This window comes from Rattus norvegicus, chromosome 18, assembly GCF_021556685.1.
Source record: "Rattus norvegicus strain SHRSP/BbbUtx chromosome 18, alternate assembly SHRSP_T2T, whole genome shotgun sequence".
In the NCBI taxonomy this organism is placed as follows: domain Eukaryota; kingdom Metazoa; phylum Chordata; class Mammalia; order Rodentia; family Muridae; genus Rattus; species Rattus norvegicus.
The window spans coordinates 80,453,658-80,472,233 of NC_141551.1; positions in this window are offsets into that span (position 1 = coordinate 80,453,658).

Consider the following 18,576-nt stretch of genomic DNA (forward strand, 5'->3'; position numbering starts at 1 on the left):
AGGGAGGGGGAGGAGAAAGCCCTGACAAGACAAGGAACATCCAAACTGGTGGTTGAGTTTGTTTTCGACTGACCGTACAGCTCACCTTTAAGAGTAGTTTGTTTCCCCAGTGAAACCCACTTGGAGAAAACAAAAGATTCATTCTCAAGTGATTATCAATTGGAGACAGATCCGGGTTAGGGATGGCGCATGTGTCCACTTTTCCTTTCAGCTCTAGGGTCCCAACTGGTACAGACTGGTGCATGCCCAGTGCATGCTGCCTCAGACTCTGAGTTCACATGTACATGGATTCTGTTGAATTAGAACATTTTTTCCTTGGTGTCCACTATCCCTTCAATCTCTTCCAATCTTTCCTTCTCCTCTTCTGAGTTCTCTGAGCCCTGGTAGGAGGGACTTGATGAACACATCCTGTTCAGGGCAAAGTGTTCCAAGAACTCTCAGTCCCTGCATAACGTCTGGCTGTCTCTGTGCCCTCATCTGCTGCTGGAGAAAACTTCTGTAATGATGGCCAAACAAGGCGCCAATCTGTGGGTGTGGTAGACTATTGTTAGGAGTTATTTTATCACTACATTTTCCTTTACCTTTTCTAGATGAGCATTATTTGGTTTTACCCTAGGGTTTTGGGCTATCTAGTCTCAGGTTCTTAGTCACCCAAGCTGTATTAGCTATGGGTTTCACCTCATAGATTGGCAAATCAGCTCCTGGTTGGTTACATCAAGTTTTGTGCCACCATTGCCTTAGCATATATTGCAAGTAGTATCCACCATTTCAGATCAAAGGGTCTGTAACTGGGTCCGTGCTTCTGTTTCTTCTTTGGTAGCATGCAGAGTACCTTCCTGTACCCAAGACACTAGAATGTAGACGTGAAAGCTCCATGCAGACGCCTGTCTGACTTCTCCATGTTCAGTGAGTTGTGTAGGTGTTGTCTTCAGCAGTGGGGCTGAGCTGTCACTTTGTGGAGAGCACCCCATAGTCTTGGCAACAGCCTGGGTTATTTGAGGATTCCAATAAGACTCCTTTGACCAATAACCCATTTAGATGTAAACCATTCTTGGTACTGGAAGCTTCATTTGGTGACAAGGGATGTCCAGTTTGGGTTCTGTCTCCCCGTTATTTGGTGATTTAATTTAGATCATCTTTATATATGTATATATTTTAGGAAGCCTCTGTTTTATTAAACCTCCATACTAGCCCTCAAATGTCCCTTAATTTACTGTTTCTTTGGGGACTCTATCCCTTGTATGCTGTTCTTTCCTCTCTTGCTTGATCCTCCTGTTCCAGTCCTCCACACCTACATCTGTCCATATCTACTCTGTTTATTTCCCTTTCCTAGGGAGATCTCTCTGCCACCCCCAAGTCCCTTAAGCCATACTTAATCACCGTGGTTCTACAGGTTATAGCTTGGTTACTCCTGACCTAAAAGCTAATATCCACAAAGAAGTGACTTCATACCATATTTGTCTTTCTGGGTCTGGGTACCTCACTCACAATGTTTTTTTTTTCTAGTTCTATTTATTTGTATGCAAATGTAATGGCTTCACTTTTAAAGGCTTAGTAATAGTCTATTGTGTTCATGTATACATTTTCTTCATCCATTATTCTGCTGAGGGACATCTAGGTTGTTTCTGATTTCTGGCTATTTTGAGTAAAGCAGCTGTGAATATGGTTGAACAAATGTCTCTGTGGCAGGACGAAGCATCCTTTGAGTCCATTCCCAAGAGTGGTAGCTAGATCTTGAGGTAGATTGATTTCCATTGTGGCTGTACAAATCCACACAACCCCCAGCAATGGATGAGTGGTCTTCTTATTCCACATCATCAACAGTGTGAGCTGTCACTTATTTTGTTTCTCTTAGCTATTTAAATGGGTGTAAGGTGAAATCTCAAAGTAGTTTTGATTTGCTTTTCCCTGATGACTAAGGATGTTGAACATTTCTTTAAGTTGTCTCTTACCACTTGAATTTCTTCATTTGGGAACTCTCAGTTTAGCTCTGTACCCCATATATTAATTGGGTTATTTGTTTCTTTATATATAGTTCTTTTGAGTTCTTTATATATTTTGGATATGAGCCCTCTATTGAATGTGTAGCTGGTAAAAATCTTTCCCCATTCTGTAGGCTGCCACTTTGTGTGAATGACAGTGCCCTTTGCTATGTGGAACTTTTTCAGTTTCATAAGATCCCGTTTATTAATTGGTGGTCATAGAGCCTGTGCTAACAGTGTTCTGTTCAGGAAGCCTTTTCCTCTGCCAATGAGTTCAAGTCTATTTCCATCTTCTCTTCTGTCTAGTTCAGTGTGTCTGGGTTTGGATGGTGAGGTCTTTGGTCCATTTGGAATGGAATTTTGTTCAAAGCGATCAGTATGGATCTGTTTGGATTCTTCTATGTGCAGCCATTTAGTCTGACCAGACCATTCATGGAAGATGCTTTCTTTTTTACAGTGTGTATTTCTGGCTTCATTATAAAAAAAATAAGGTGTTCATGGGTGTGTGGATTTATGCATGGGTCTTCAGTTTGATTCCATTGATCCGTGTGTTAATTTTTCTGCCAATACCATGCTGTTTGTATTACTTTAGCTTTGTAGTACAATTTGAGGTTGGGGATAACAATACCTCTAGCAGTTCTTTTATTAGTCAAGATTAATTTAAATATTCTGAGGTTTTTGTTTTGCTCTTTCCATCTTCTGATAGTTTCTTCAATTTATTTCTTCAACGTCTTAAAGTTTTTATCATACAGGTTCTTTACTTGATTTATTGGACTTAGATTATTTTATAGAGTTGTATATTATTTGAGGCTATTCTGAAGGGTGTTGCTTCCCTGATTTCTCCCCGGTCATTCTTCATTTGTACATAGGGAGGCTGCTGATTTTTGTGAGCTAATTTTGTATTCACTTACTTTGCTGAAGTTGTTTATCAAGGTATTGTCTGAGTTTCTCAGAGTAATTGTTATGATACTATTATGTCATCTGCAAATAGTGATATTTTGACTTCTTCCTTTCCAATTTGTATACCCTTGATCTCCTTTCCTTGTCTAATTGCTCTAGCTAGAACTTCAAGTACTATATTGAATAGATAGGGAGAGAATGGACAGTCTTGTCTTGTTCTTCATTTTAGTGGAATAGCTTTGAGTTTCTCTCAATTTAAGTAAATGTTGGCTATTGGCTTACTGTAAATTGCCTTTATTATGTTTAGGTAGGTCCCTTTTATCTCTAATCTCTTCAGGAATTTTATCATGAAGGGATGTTGGATTTTGCAAAGGCCTTTTCTGCATCTAATGAGATGATCATGTAATTTGTTTATATAGTGAATTACATTTATTAATTTACATATGTTGAACCCTCCTTGCATTTCTGGGATGAATTCTACTTGACAATGGGTCATCTTTTTGATGTGCTCTTAGATTTGTTTACAAGTATTTTATTGAATATTTTTACATCAATATTCACAAGAGAAATTGGTCTGCAATTGTCTTTCTTTGTTTTATAGTTATATACTTCGGATATCAGAGTAAATATGGCAGTATTCCCTGTGTGGAATAATTTAAACAAAATTGGCATTAACTCTTCTTTGAAAGTCTTGTAGAATTCTGTGCTGAAACTATCTCGCTGTAGGCTATTTTTGATTGGGAGACTTTTAATGACTGCCTCCATTTCACTAGAAGATTATGGTTCTGTTTAAATCATTTATCTGATCTTGCTTTAACTTTGCAAGTAGTGCCTATGGAGAAAATTATCCATTTCTTTTAGATTTTCCAATTTGGTGGGGTAAAGTTTTCTTTGAGAGAGAAAACATTGTTTACTGTTTTAATTTATTGAAAACTAAAACTTTCCATCAAATTACCTGAGAACTCAGGTAGCAGAGATATATACATGTACATTCTTCACAGGTCTCAAGTTAGTTTTGTAAGGTTATAAAATTATATATATATATATATATATATATATATATATGTGTGTGTGTGTGTGTGTGTGTGTGTGTGTGTGTGTGTGTGTGCGCGCACGCACACGCATACTTGTGTGCATGCATGTGTAAGGAGATAGTGGAAGTCAGGTATGACTGACTGAGACACACACTGATAACTATTAGTCTTATGCAGTTGTTGGCAAGACAGAACATGCATGGTCTTCACAGTCAGTTTCTTCACTGAGTCTCATCCACAAACATAAAAACCCATAAACAGCTTCCTGCTCTGCAGTCCAAACACCTTGCCTGCACCATATACATTCTGGTGGGTGAGCCTGCTCTATCCAACTGTGTTTTCAAGCAGGAGGATGCCTACTGTTCCCATCACCTATCCTTGTGGTTCTGCATTTAGCACCTGCAGGTCGATATATTGACCCAGAGGAATGCTGGGACTGTTGGTTGGAGAGGGGGCTGCTCCTGCGCTCACTCTAAGTGTTTCTCCATGGAGACTCAGCGAATCTGTTTGCTTTTGTATTTGTTTAATCATGAAGTACACGTTTTTATAATATGCCCTTAAGATTCTCTGGATTCCTTTGGTTGTATGTATGTTGTTATGTCTACCTTTACAGACCTGGATTTCTTAACACACACACACACACACACACACACACACACACACACACACACACACACACACACACATACACACAATCTTTCCCCTTTAGTCTGTTTTCTTCTTATTGTTAGTTTTTAAGTTAAAAAAAATCAATTGATCTAGAAGCTTTTTTTCTTATTTTGTAAGTAAACAGTCTTTGTTTGGGAGTGCTTCCCACTTTTTTTTAATCTGTATCATTGAATCTGACCTTGTAGGTTTAGGCTGCCCCTCCCCCACCCCTGCTCAGTTTATTTTCATTAAACGATCACGTCAAAGCTTTACCCTTTCATCTTTGTGTTTAAAAAGCTGCAACTGCTCTTTGGGTCAGGCTCTTGGCACCGTTGCCAGGAATTCGTTGCCCAACTCAAGGTCAGAAGACATTTCCCAGTGGTCCTTTCTAGAATTTTCATGGATTAATCTCTCCCATTTAGCTCTACGGACCTTTCCAGTTAACTGTTGGGTGTCATGTGTGGTGAGGGTCTAAGATCTTTCTCTGGCTCCATTTCGCCTGTTTATCTCTAACCCCCCGGGGCCCCAATGTTGAGAGGACCATTTTCTATCTCCATTAATTATCTTGGCACCTTTGTCAAAATTAAGCTGATTGTTACATAAGAGTTTATTTCTGGACCCTTAATTCTATTCTGCTGATTTATATGCCTATCCTGTGCCAATGCCACTATTTTGATTAATGTAGCTTTATAGTGAACACTGAAATCAGAAGGTGTAAGTCCTCTGACTTTATTCTGGGACAAAATTGCCTTTTTGCAATTCCTCTATATTTTTATATGAACTTTAGTACTAGTTTTTACCTTCCTGAAATAGATATATGCTGGCATTTCAATATGGTTGAGTCAATTTAAAGATCAATATGGGGACAACACCATCCTGACAATATTGGATATTTCAGTCTTTGAACATGGAATGTTTTCATTTATTTATGCTGTTTTAATTTCTCTCAGGAATTTTAAAATGGCTTCAGAGGAATATGTTGTTCATTTTGCTAACTTTTTTTTTTTACTTTTGGATACTTTATAGGTGGAGTTTTTTATTTTTCAAATTTCACTTAAAATTCATTTGTTATTATTAAAACATGTAATTGACTTATTCACACACAACACCCAATTTCTCAGCACAGTTTTACTTTGTTTCCAAACTAGAAGACTTTTCTCTGTTTCCCTTTTGTCTTTTGACTCCCCCCCCCCCCCCCATTTCCTTCTCTTCCTCCTTAGTTTTGTGCTTCTCTTACTGCATTGGTTGGGTCCATTCTCTTCAGTTAAATATTGAACAGACATTTCTGATCTTCCCAACAGAGGGAACAAACCATTTACTGTTTGGGCATATGTTATTATTCGGTTTTATAGATGTCCGTGTCAGGTTGAGGACATTCCCTTCAGTCTCTTTTTGCGGTTGTTATGTAACCCAGGCTTGTCTGTAACTTGCCATGTAGGCCAGGCCACCTCAAATTTGAACTGATCCTTTTGGCTCTGTCTTCCAAGTGCTGGGATTACAGCTATGCTCCCATATCATTTTTTAAATTTCCATTCGATAATTTATTATTTCTTAAAATCCTGAATGAATTTGGAATTTTGCTAAATGCTTTTCCTGTATGTATCAAATCAATTCTTCTTTAGGATATTGATATTATATCAGTATAATCTATTAAAGGATTTGACTTTTGGATATTAAACCAACCTTGCATTTGAGGGGAAGATTGATCAAATGGGTTGGTAGCACATTGCTCAGTTGATGTCATGGTTTCAGGACTTCAGCAACAGAGCTCAACATAGCTCAGAGGAGCTCTTAGAGCTCCAGGTAGCTTATAGCAACATCTCTTCTCCTTCACAGTTTGAAGGTCGGGAGTCCAAAATCAATGTGTCAGCAAAACTGTGCTCACATCCACAGCTCTCAGGATGCCCTGTTCTACCTTTTCAATTTCTGGCAGCTCCCAGTAGCCCTTGGCCTCTGCAGAACTGCCACTCCAGTCTCTGCCTATGTTTTCATATACACTTTCCCATTTGGGTCCAAATTTTCCTCTTCTTATAAGGACATCAGTTTTGAATCACAACCTGCAAGAAAACAAAGTATGATTTTTCCTGTATGAGTTTCTTCCAGCTGCTGTGACAAATAGCTCCCTGGCTGAGGAGTTTGGCACAGCAGAAATTCATTGTCACATTTCTGAGGATCAGAAACACAAGATCATGATGCAACAGGATTGGCTTCTGGTGAGGCTGCTATGGAGAAGCTTATGAAGAGAGGCTCCCGGCCTCTCTTCAGTTCTGGGTGGTTGCTAACAGTCTTTGGTGTTCCTTGGGGTATAGAAGCATACCTCAGTCTGTTTTCATCTTCAGTGGGTAATCTCTGTTTATGTCTGCATCCAAAGTTTCTTTTTTCAGAAAGACTTGGTAGTGTTGCATTGGGATCCACCCTATTCCAACATTCTTTCACTGTAACTTGATTACCTACAAAGATTCTGTTTTTCCCCCTTCCCCATCTTTTCCTTCTTCCCTCCCTCTTTTCTTTCATTCTTACCCTCCCCCCTTTTTTGTATTGAGGATTAAACTCAGGGCCTTGAGCATGTCAAGAAAGCACTCCACCAATAAGCTAGATTCATGTTACCAAAGTCCCTATTTCTAAAGAAGGTTTTGAGACCCAGGAATTGAACATTTTTGTTTTATTAGATAGCTTTGCTTTGTTGTGGCAACAATACCTGTAATGAACAACTCAGGGCTTCCAGTTGTGGTCTATCATGGTGGAAAGGCATAGCTGAGCAGCTGAGCTCACTGGCACGATACAGAGGTGGAGGTTGGCCAGACAGCAGAGAATAAAGCCAGAACCAGAGTCCAGGTAGAAGAGGGTATGGGATACCCTGGGGCTGATGTTATGGAAACTTGGCAGTATCGTGTGGGTTCTGGGAATCCAACTCAGGTGCTCTTAACCACATCTGGCCAGTCACGGTCAGATTGCTCTTGATCTTACTATTATTTCCGCTGATCTTTTACAGGTATGGTACCAATGCTTGATTGATAGCAATGTTAGCCATTCTTATTTGATGAGTTTGCCTGAGAACCTAGATTTATAGCAATAACAGTTCCCTCTTGGTGCTCATATTTGAATATCACTCAATTAGATGGTAATCTCCATGTGCAGCATTTCCTGGCCTTTCTACTCTAAAATCCTTTTTACTGGCCAGTGCCCTCATGTTAGTTGTGGGTTCTTCCCAACTTCTAGAGTAGTTTTTACTTGTCTGAATCTGTCATGCAATGTTTTAGCATTCTGAGCAGTTGGCAGGTATGCCTGGAGCTCTTCCAGTGTCTGCAAACTCAGACTCTTGGGCCCCAAGCTTCTGGAGAGGAACAGGGAGTACTGAAGCTTTGGAGGGGTGCTTGCTGGAGGTCAGTTAAGACAGGTTCTAGCTGCCTAGAACAAATGTAACTCAAGACGGATGATCAAAATGTGAATGCTTCACTCCTTCTCTAAAAGGGGAACAAGAATACCCTTGGCAGGGAATAGAGAGGCAAAGATTAAAACAGAGACTGAAGGAATACCCATTCAGAGCCTGCCCCACATGTGGCCCATACATATACAGCCACCCAATTAGACAAGATGGATGAAGCAAAGAAGTGCAGACCGACAGGAGCCGGATGTAGATCGCTCCTGAGAGACACAGCCAGAATACAGCAAATACAGAGGCGAATGCCAGCAGCAAACCACTGAACTGAGAATAGGACCCCCGTTGAAGGAATCAGAGAAAGAACTGGAAGAGCTTGAAGGGGCTCGAGACCCCATAGGTACAACAACGCCAAGCAACCAGAGCTTCCAGGGACTAAGCCACTACCTAAGGACTATACATGGACTGACCCTGGACTCTGACCTCATAGGAAGCAATGAATATCCTAGTAAGAGCACCAGTGGAAGGGGAAGCCCTGGGTCCTGCTAAGACTGAACCCCCAGTGAACTAGACTGTTGGGGGTAGGGCGGCAATGGGGGGAGGGTGGGGAGGGGAACACCCATAAGGAAGGGGAGGGGGGAGGGGGATGTTTGCCCGGAAACCAAAGAATTATTATTAAGTATTAAATAAATTAAAAAAAATAAACTGATTTCGATTAGCCTAAAAAAAAAAAAAAAAAAAAGAAGACAGGTTCTAGCACAGGGGACAGATGGTGCTAAGTCTTAGCTTCTGCTTGTTGTTTGTTTAAGACAGAGTCTCACTCTAGCCCAGTCTGAATTCTAGAATTCATTAGGTCACTCGAGCTAATTTTGAACTGACCAAAGTCTTCTTGCCTCAGTCTCCTAAGTGCTGGTATTGTATGTGAGAACAGCTGTGCTAGGCCACTATGTCCTACTAGTCATAGGAAAGAATCTGCTGGTGATTTAAAGTTAACCATCCATCTTAACGTCAGAGACCACTACAGTCATTCAAGTACGCCCAGCTGTCAACATAATCCTCACTTCAGTTTGCCCCAATCACTTCTGATTGCCCGTTCTGCTTTTTGTCTGGTCTTGTGGCTCTACCACCTGCTAAAATCCTGCAGATACTGTCTTTAGTGGATATGACTGATGGCCATCTAGCATGCTCTTCATGAGTTCCCTCAGAGAGCCCTTGCTTGTCAGAATAATATGGAAGTCTCAAAGGATCTGCTTCTAACGTTCATATCCAGTTGAACATCTGAACTGTCAGGAGCCATAATAGGACAAATTAATAACCAGCACGTGATCTTCCTGAGATGGTCTGCTTCAGATTATAATATAATCTGTGACAGATTCGCTCTTAAAGGACAAGGTCCTATGAGAATTCATCTTAGGAAAAATTTCTGCTATTAATATGATTTTCCTGTTATTTTTTTTATTAACTTGAGTGTTTCTTATTTACACTTCGAGTGTTATTCCCTTTCCCGGTTTCCGGGCAAACATCCCCCTAATCCCTCCCCCTCCCCTTCTTTATGGGTGTTCCACCCTCCCCCCAACAATCACGTTCACTGGGGGTTCAGTCTTAGCAGGACCAAGGGCTTCCCCTTCCACTGGTGATCTTATTAGAATATTCAGTGCTACCTATGAGGTCAGAGTCCAGGGTCAGTCCATGTATAGTCCTTAGGTAGTGGCTTAGTCCCTGGAAGCTCTGGTTGCTTGGCATTGTTGTTCATAAGGGGTCTCGAGCTCCTTCAAGCTCTTCGAGTTCTTTCTCTGATTCCTTCAACGGGGGTCCCATTCTCAGTTCAGTGGTTTGCTGCTGGCATTCGCGATTTTTCTGTTATTATTAAACATATATACCAATAACTAGATATTAGCCCCACCCTTTTGGAGCATATCTCTGCAGATCTATGAAGATGTACTGTTTTGTAGTGATGCAATATAGACAAATAGATGGCTTAAGTCTTAATGATGACCCTATAAGAATTCCTAAAATTATACCAGCGATTATTAAGCTCTATTATAGTGGGACTGCTATTAGGTCCTTTTCTGATAGTCAAATCTGCAATGAGAACTCTGCCAGTTTCCCATGTATCACCATATAATTGCTCTTAGATGGTAACCAGACTTTCTCCTACTCAAAGCACATTCCAAGGGACTGTAAAACAATTAACCAAAGGTCATAAAAAGGGAACTAACCATTTATTATAGGTGCTAGAACAGAAGATAAAATATTGTCTGGGTTTATCTATACAAAACTTCACTAATAACTTAGTTATGGTCTTAAACCTTCAGTGAATCTGTGGAGCTGTGACAGGTGATGGATGTTTAGCCAGATAATTACTCCTAATGGATAGGCATGTAATATGTAACATTGTCTGTTGTTACCCCCATTCCCAGTTTCCCCTCCAGAAACCCACTATCTCATCCCTCCTCTCCCTGCTTCTATGAGGATGCTCCTCCTACACTGGGGCATAGAGCCTTGACAGGACTAAAGGCCTCTCCTCCCATTGATGCCCAACAAGGCCATCCTCTGTTACATATGTGGCTGGTGAACTTTTTAACGTGTGATTATGTATTCTGAAAGGTGTATAAGTACTGAGGACAAAGAGAAGAGAGAAGAATATTTTGCTTTTCCCTGCTTAGAGAAGAAGTTTTTCCCTTTCCCTACTTAGAAGAATTTTTCCCTTTCCCTGCTTAGGATCTTTCTGCTTTCCCCCTTTTTCTTAAATAGCTTTAATAGGAAACTTTTTACAACTTAGTAATAAACTCTATAATCACTTTTCAAAGTATCCCTTTTTTCTTCATGGGATTTCCTAGACTGTGCAGTTCCTAGTTAGTTCCTAGTTAGTTCCTAGTTAGTTCCTAGATAGGCCAGCACAGTTCCTGCTGAGATAGTACAAAGGCTTCACTTAAACCTTTGCTGTTTTAGGAAGAGGTGCTATCAGAGGATCACAGAAGGCAGGTCAGCTACAGTAGCAAGGTAACTTAGACTTGGATAAGTAAACTTTATTATACAGCAACCCTAAATACCTTGTAAGACCAAGTCTTACCTTCCGCTGATGCTCTTCCCCCTCTGCTGCCTCAAGAAGAACCAACAGCCACCCCTCCCCTTTCCCTAGAACTTCCCGGTTTCTACTTTCTGCACAGTCTTAGAACTGTCTCCTGGGAAAGGCTTCCCTCGTTTTGCTTCTCATCCATCTCTTTTGCCTCCAACATACTGATCATTCTCCAGGGACCACAGCCACTGCTCCTGTCCTCTGGTAAAGGTGCCACTTCCCTCTGTGCTCACAGATCATCTCGTTTTTCCAAGGTCCCTGTGTGGCCTACTTGCTAATGGTAATCAGTAAGACTAGTGTATCTATTCCATCATAAGCTTCCTTGGGGGAAAGGCTTCTACTCTGCTTTTTCCTGAACACTTTGCTTGATTCCTGTATATATCAGTGCTTCAGAGCATTAGTAAGAATGATGAGCTATTGTCCAAAGAAGCTATCATGAATCAATCATGACTTTTGAGAGTCATATCCATACTAAAACAGCCTGATTCTTTATGTGTAGAAAAACATTTTTCTACAGCATTTTCAGAAAAACTATTAATCAGGCATGGAGGGATGGCTCAGTCGTTAAGAAGTACAGTTATCCCTGAAGACCTGAGTTTGTTTCTAAGCACCCATGCCTGGTGTCTCACAACTGTCGTAACTCAAGCACCAAGTGATCTGATGTATTCTTCTGAACTCCCCTTTCACTGTACCCATGTGTACAGAGTCTCACACATGCATGCAAAGAATTTAAATTAAAATATTTAACAAACTCGGTGCTGATTAGTAACTCATTAGCTGGGAATCATGCTCGATTTCCTTTACTACAGTGTGAAGCTCAGTCATACAGCTGCTCTCAGATTGGGCCATAAAGAGAAGTGTGTATAACCCACACATTCTATACCTCTCTATCTGAATGACTTCTCTGAGAACAGGAACCAACTGTTTTCTTGTTGGAACTTTGAAACTTCTGGTTTTATGTGGGATTTGAGACCTTTCACATTTGATTTCATGTGGCATATGCTCTTATTAAGTAATGGAAAAGGTCTCCTTAAGCAGCTACATGTCATATAGTGCCAGATTGATGCACACAACCTCAAGTTTCTATCTCTATCATAAGATAAAAGTCCAAAGAACTGCTCAAAAATATGTTTCAGATAATGCTTCTCATTTCTTGTATCTCGGAGACACCACAAGGATTAAGCAGTTTCCCATGCCCAAGCTGGGACAGATGCTCAAACCTTGTGTTGCCAAGAGCATTAGGTACCAGTTCCTAGATGCGTTTTCATGGTTATAATGTAGGAGAACCACCAGCAACGTTCAGAATCTCCAGGAGAAGAATACTCCAAAATTGCTATTATAATTCTGTTAAAATAGCTCATGATTATAACCAGCACATAGTTTTCCTAAGTATGAGCAAAATCATCATCCTTCATAAAAAGCAATTATCCTTTCTCTCCAAACATTTCTGTGACAGTTTATTATCAGATTCCATAATGTAAAATAGGTTTGTCCACCTAAGACTTATGATAAATAAGATGTTAGTGGTAGACAAAGAATTTGAAGACATTTGGGCTTTTATGTTCTCTACCTATTTCTTCATCAAACTCTTCTATTCGGTAAACATTTATTGATAATCCTTTTGTACCCGACGTTGGAAAAAAATGGTTGAATAAAGCTGTGTGTCTTCCTAGGGAAATGCTATTCCAGATGGAAGGATTGGGTTTATCTAAAAACAAACAAACAAACAAAACAAAACAAAACAAAAACCAAACAAACAAATAAGATGAGGTGGAGTCAGAAAAATACCACAATTAATTTTTGGAGACATTATCAGAAAAGTTTTCTTCCTGCCAGGAAAGAGAATACTGAGTGATAACATGGACTCAGTACCCATGCCAACCCATTTTTACTGGTAGAACCTATGGTGGTGGGCAGATATGCAACTAGAAATCCAAGAAAGAACAATGACTTGAGGATAAATTGTTGGAGCAAAAAGAAAGCATTTACTTGAAAAACTAGAAAACTAAAGAATAAGAAGCCTATCACCATCAAAGACCATCTTGCCTACGTGAGCAGGTATAAGGCTGATACAGGAAACTATAGGAGGCATGTCAGAAAGGCAGACACAAGGAAACTGCAAATTTGGGGGCTTGCTGTTCTCATACATAGGCTACTAAAACCCATGGGCCACTGGATATTGTGGGTTCTTAAAGAGAGGGCAGTGATTAGAAAGCTGTGTGACTCACGTCTTCTTAGTTCCTTTCCTCATTCATAGTTAAGAGCATGGTTAGTTCTTCGGGTAACCAAGCTATCTTTTCTTGGGAAAACAAATCCTACCTGTGGTGGCTTGAATAGATTCAGTCCCTATAGACTCATGTGTTTGAATGCTTGGCTCATAGGGAGAGGCATTGTTAGGAGATAGGGCCTTGTTGGAGTAAATCTTAACTTGTTGTCTGTCACTGTAGGGGTGGGGTTTGAGGTCTCCTATGCTCAAGGTATACTAGTGTGTTACACAGTCTCCTGCTACTGCCTGTGGATCTGAATGTAGAACTCTCAGCTCCTCCAGCACCGTGTCTGCCTGCGCACTGTCATGCTTTCTGCCACGATGATAATGGACTACATCTTTGAAACTGCAAGCCAGCGAGCGCCAATTAAATGTTTTCCTTTATAAGAGTTTCTGTGTCTCTGGCTCTCCACAGGAAAGGAAACCATAAGACACTACCTTTCCCCGATGACCAAGATAGACAGGGACAAGGACCTTCCCCTTGGAGGACAGGGGAGGTAACCGAAAGGCAACTGTAAAAGACAAGTGAGTGAAATAAAATCTTACAGAATAGTTGGGACCAGTTGGGTGGCTTTGATCTGAGGTGTCATCTGTGACAAACCTGAGGGGAGCAAGCAGCAGCAGTAATGGGGAGACTGAGTTTAGGGAATGGAAGGCAAAACGGAATTGGGTGCAGGTGGGGAACTGAATACGCAGGAGCCCTGGAGACAAAGATGGAAAGGGGCTGGCTAATTTGTGTAGGGCCAGCAGCAGCAGCAGCAGCAGCAGCAGGTTATTTGGCCATCACTTTATGGAAAACGGGAACTCAACCCAGCTTTTTAAATAAGGGAATGATGTGATCAAATTTACAGTTTAGGAAAGTTAATTTGAAAAAATTCTAAGTGTGCTCAATTCTAACTGTGCTGATGAAGATATTGTAAAAAGGAGCCAAGTGGAAACTAGAGATACACAAAACAGGCTAGAGAGGTAGTTCAGTGGGGTAGCCTTTGCCCAGGGTTCTCAAGGACCTCAGCTTCATCCCAAGCCTTGCAAATAAAGAGGCGGACTCTCTACCTCTGGGAACAAAACAGCCCCCTTTCTCCTGGTGGCAGCCCAGTCTCCCTTTATTCCTAGCTCCTAGCGTTCATGAATATTCATTTATTGGTTTACATGGTTCCTTGTTTGAAGTCAGTCTTTATCCCACCTACCGTGATGGAAGCTCAGAGACCTTGACTAAATGGTTCATCCATAATACAAGAGCAACACCTCACTTGCGAGAAGCTTAGATTTTTGAATTAGTAACTGGATATAACAACCACATCCCAGGGCCGGTCCCATGATAGGGAGTGGTTGGGCAACACAAAACGAACTCCAGGCTGTTGTGTGGGGCCTTTCTGATTTATTTTTGTCAGTTTCTGTCTTATTAGCTTTGTTGTTGATGTTGTTGTTTTGATTTTCATTTTTTTTCTATTTTATTTTTGGGAAGGGGAATATAAAGTTTCCAGTTGGGGCAGATCTGGGAGGAGGAGTCAGAGGCGAGGGAACATAATCAAAAAATGTCATAGAAAGAATATGATTCATTAAAATCAGATATTTTGTTATAAAAATAGGAAAGGAGAGATTAGAAATATTCGGATCCTAGTTTGCACAGATTTTCACCAGTAAAAATAGGTTTGGGAACTGGGGTGGATAAACAGATAATTTTTGTAGGAAGTTACAGTGATTTCAAGATATATCTTATTCTTCCCAGCAATAGAAAAGGCAGTCATTTTTCAGAACAGTCACTCTGTGCTAGATATGCTGGGAGCTGTGTTTGTACAGAGGCATTTGTGACAGTTCCTACAAAAAGTTCCCATAGTGTATTGGAGGAAACCTCAACTGAAGAATTACCTTCATCAGCATGGCCTGTAAGCACATCTGGGGGACATTTTCTTGATAGGTAATGTATGAGGGTCCAGCCCACTGTGAGAAGTCATATTCTTAGTCTGTACTGGGCCTGGGCTATAAGAAGGTAGATGGATGTGAGCTTGAGAACAAGCCAGTAAGCAGTGTTCCTCCATGGTCTCTGCTTTTGTCCCTGTCTTGAGTTCCTGATTTTCTTTATCAACAGGCTGTCACCTGTCAGATGATATAAACTTTCTCCTATGTTGGTCTTGGTCAGCATTTTATCATAGCAACAGAAAGCCAATAGAAAATAGGTTCACATGACCACTCTGGCATACTGCTGATCAGATGCTGTCTAAGGATGCTGGGGTTTTGGTTATAAAGAAGGCATATGTCTTTATCAGCTACACCAGGGTCTATTTTACAAGACTGCCACTTACTTGGTTAGTGACTGACATTCATTACATTCCTAATGTGACTTCTGCGAAAACAGCAGTTGTGGCTTTTCTTCCCACCTCCTTCTGAGTTCTCAAGGAGCCACGCTGGTATACAGGACATCAGTCCATCCTGCTTAAATGAAGGAGAAATCACACCTCTTCTGTCCTACCCAAGAACCGCACTCCAATCACTTTCGAGGCTGCTCTTAGGTTAGATTTTCAACTACCATCTGAAAGGAACATTTAGTCATCTTAATAATACAGATTAATCATCCATTTGGCCTGCTGGACAATGTTGCAATCAAAACAACAAATCCTGAAATGTTCCGGGCAGAATGAGATCGGGCAAGTACAGCTTTACTAGGAAATGCTGCAGCTGCAGCCAAGAAACTTCCCACCGGAAGTATTCTTACCATCGTGTCTAAAACTTTTTGGCCTTTAAAAGTGTTTTTGTCGGGGTTGGGGATTTAGCTCAGTGGTAGAGCGCTTGCCTAGGAAGCGCAAGGCCCTGGGTTCGGTCCCCAGCTCCGAAAAAAAGAACCAAAAAAAAAAAAAGTGTTTTTGTCACGAAAGGGATGTCAGCCATATAATTTCAGACTTAAACAAGCAGCAGAATTGCAATAATTAGGGACATTTTGTGAGCAGCGCACTTCCACCCAGTGATGGAGTTGAACTCGTGTCTGTTTGACCCAATTGAGTTCTGCCTTAGATATCAATTCCTGAAGAATATAGTTCCTATTAATAAGACATTTAGAGGGTACCATTTCCTTTTATGGTAATTTGATCTCCTAATAAAAATGAGTTATTGGAACAATTAGAAACTGCACTGGAGTTGGCTGTCAGGGCTTCAAGATTCATTGTTTCTTCCCATTTTGTCCTTTGAAAAATGTGCCTCTTCCTATTTTTCTTTCCAATCTTTTTAAAATTATATGGGAGTGAAAATTGCTTCTTTGTCTCTTAAGAAAAGATTTTGTAAGAATTTGCTCTGGGAATGACTGTGCGTCTTTACAGCGCTGCCGCGTCCTTTTGGCCAACCTGATCTTAGCACTTACACAGAGAGGCGGAGAGAAGTCATCTGTGTCTTGTTCCAGTTCCCTGGGTAGCCTTGTCTCCAGGCAGCCTGGGGACAGGCGTTGCTCTTTCACCATTAGAAACGAGGCAGGTTAAGCCCTCGGGTGGTCTTGGCTTTTGAGTTCCATCTGATGTTGAGGGTTGAGGAAAGCTTCCCCCAGAGAGCCTCTGAATCAATAAACCTGAAACTCTCTTTCCAAGAGACTCTAGATTATACCACAATAACTGTCAAAGCAATCTCAGCTGAACTAAACCCCAAGCGCGCCTACCATCTTTCCTTCTTATGTTCGTAGACTGAGCATGCTCATGCTCAGGGTTGTGCCTCTTCACTGAGCATGCTCAGGAATGAGTAGGATCCTTCTGTTATGACAATAAATTCTCTAAAGTGTCTGTTTTCTTCCTCCACGTAGAGCATCGGTTGTAAGTAGCTCCTGTGTTGTTTTCTGTGCATGCTGTAGGTAGTACGCTGTTTCTAGTCTCCTTTCTGGGATGTGCTGTTTGGCTTTGTCCACCAACACGTGAACCCACTGTGTGTGTTCACGTAACGTAAGCGCAGAAGTATCTAGATTTGGCTAATGGGCCCTTTGCCCAGCTAGGCTGTGCTGAGCTGAGGTGTTTACTTCACAGGATGGAGCCCCTCTCCACTCACTGCAGAGATGAGACCAAAGGTCACATCACCCTGCCCAATCTTTAGTCTCACAGCTACTGGGCTGCTCAGCTCTGTGTCACGGTGTAAAGAAGGTTGCCTTGGAGTATCAATTCCATCAGGTTTTTCTGAGAACTGGATTTCTAGGTGTTTTCTCTTCTGAAGTGATGAATGCCAAGGTGACAAGGAACTCACCTGAAAGTGAAGCAGAAGGGAAACCTGCACAGAGGGTTGGTAACTGTGTGGAAAGAGAGAGAGCCTCACAGAAGACCAGGACAGCCGGTAGACACCCTGAAGGTGAGGATCAAAGATCCAGCGATGTTCACAAGTGCTACCCTGCCTCGAACAGCCGCACGCTTGTCCCCCCCCCCCCCCCCCAGTCTAGAGTCTGCAATCAATTTAAGATGAGTACTAGACAGGAGTGCAAAGTGAACAGATTTGTGTGGGGGGAAAAAGGCCAACGGCAGTGGAGCTGGAGAAAGAATGAGAAGGAAGAAGCCAGTTGGTGCACTGTTTCCAGTATTTCATACGAGAGGAGAGATAATGTGTGAGATGGTTTAGAGGAAGATTCCGGTTTAATCTGACTTCTGCTTCTGTCTCTAACCGCCATGCTATGTCCACCTCCTTGGTTTTTCTTTGTACAGGTTTCCTGTGATCACACCCCGTGTCCATCAGCCTCCTGAAACATGCTGCCCTACTCACTGGTGTCCATTTCCCATCATCCTTCGCGTCTCAGCTGAGATGCTCCCGTACTCTTCTTCAGCACTCTGCTCATGCTGCACCACACACCATGTGTGTGCCCTTGTGTCAGTGATGGTGTTTGTGGGCTTCTCTTTCCCCCTCTTCCTCAGTAGGATGCAAATTAACGATGGACTCTGTGTTTACTCTTTCCTTGTTTAAAAATTATTGTTTATGTTTGAGATTATCATATAATCATGTCATGCCCCCCCTTCCCTTTGCTCCCTGCAAACCCTCCTGCATTTCCCTTCGTTCTCCTTTTTATAGTCATAGCCTCTTTCTTCATTCATTGTGGTTAAATGTGATATGTATGTAATATATATTCCCAAATACATGTATAGAATCTTCTCAGCTGAGTGGTGTTACTCGTATATATGGTTTGAGGGCTGGACATTAATAACCACTTGGTATGCTCTTCCCTGAGGAAGACTGTATCTCCCGTTCTCAGCGTTTCTTAGCTGTCTGTAGTTATTTGAGGAGGGTTGGGGCCTTGTGGGCTTTCTTCTATCCGCTCTGACAGGTCTATCATCATC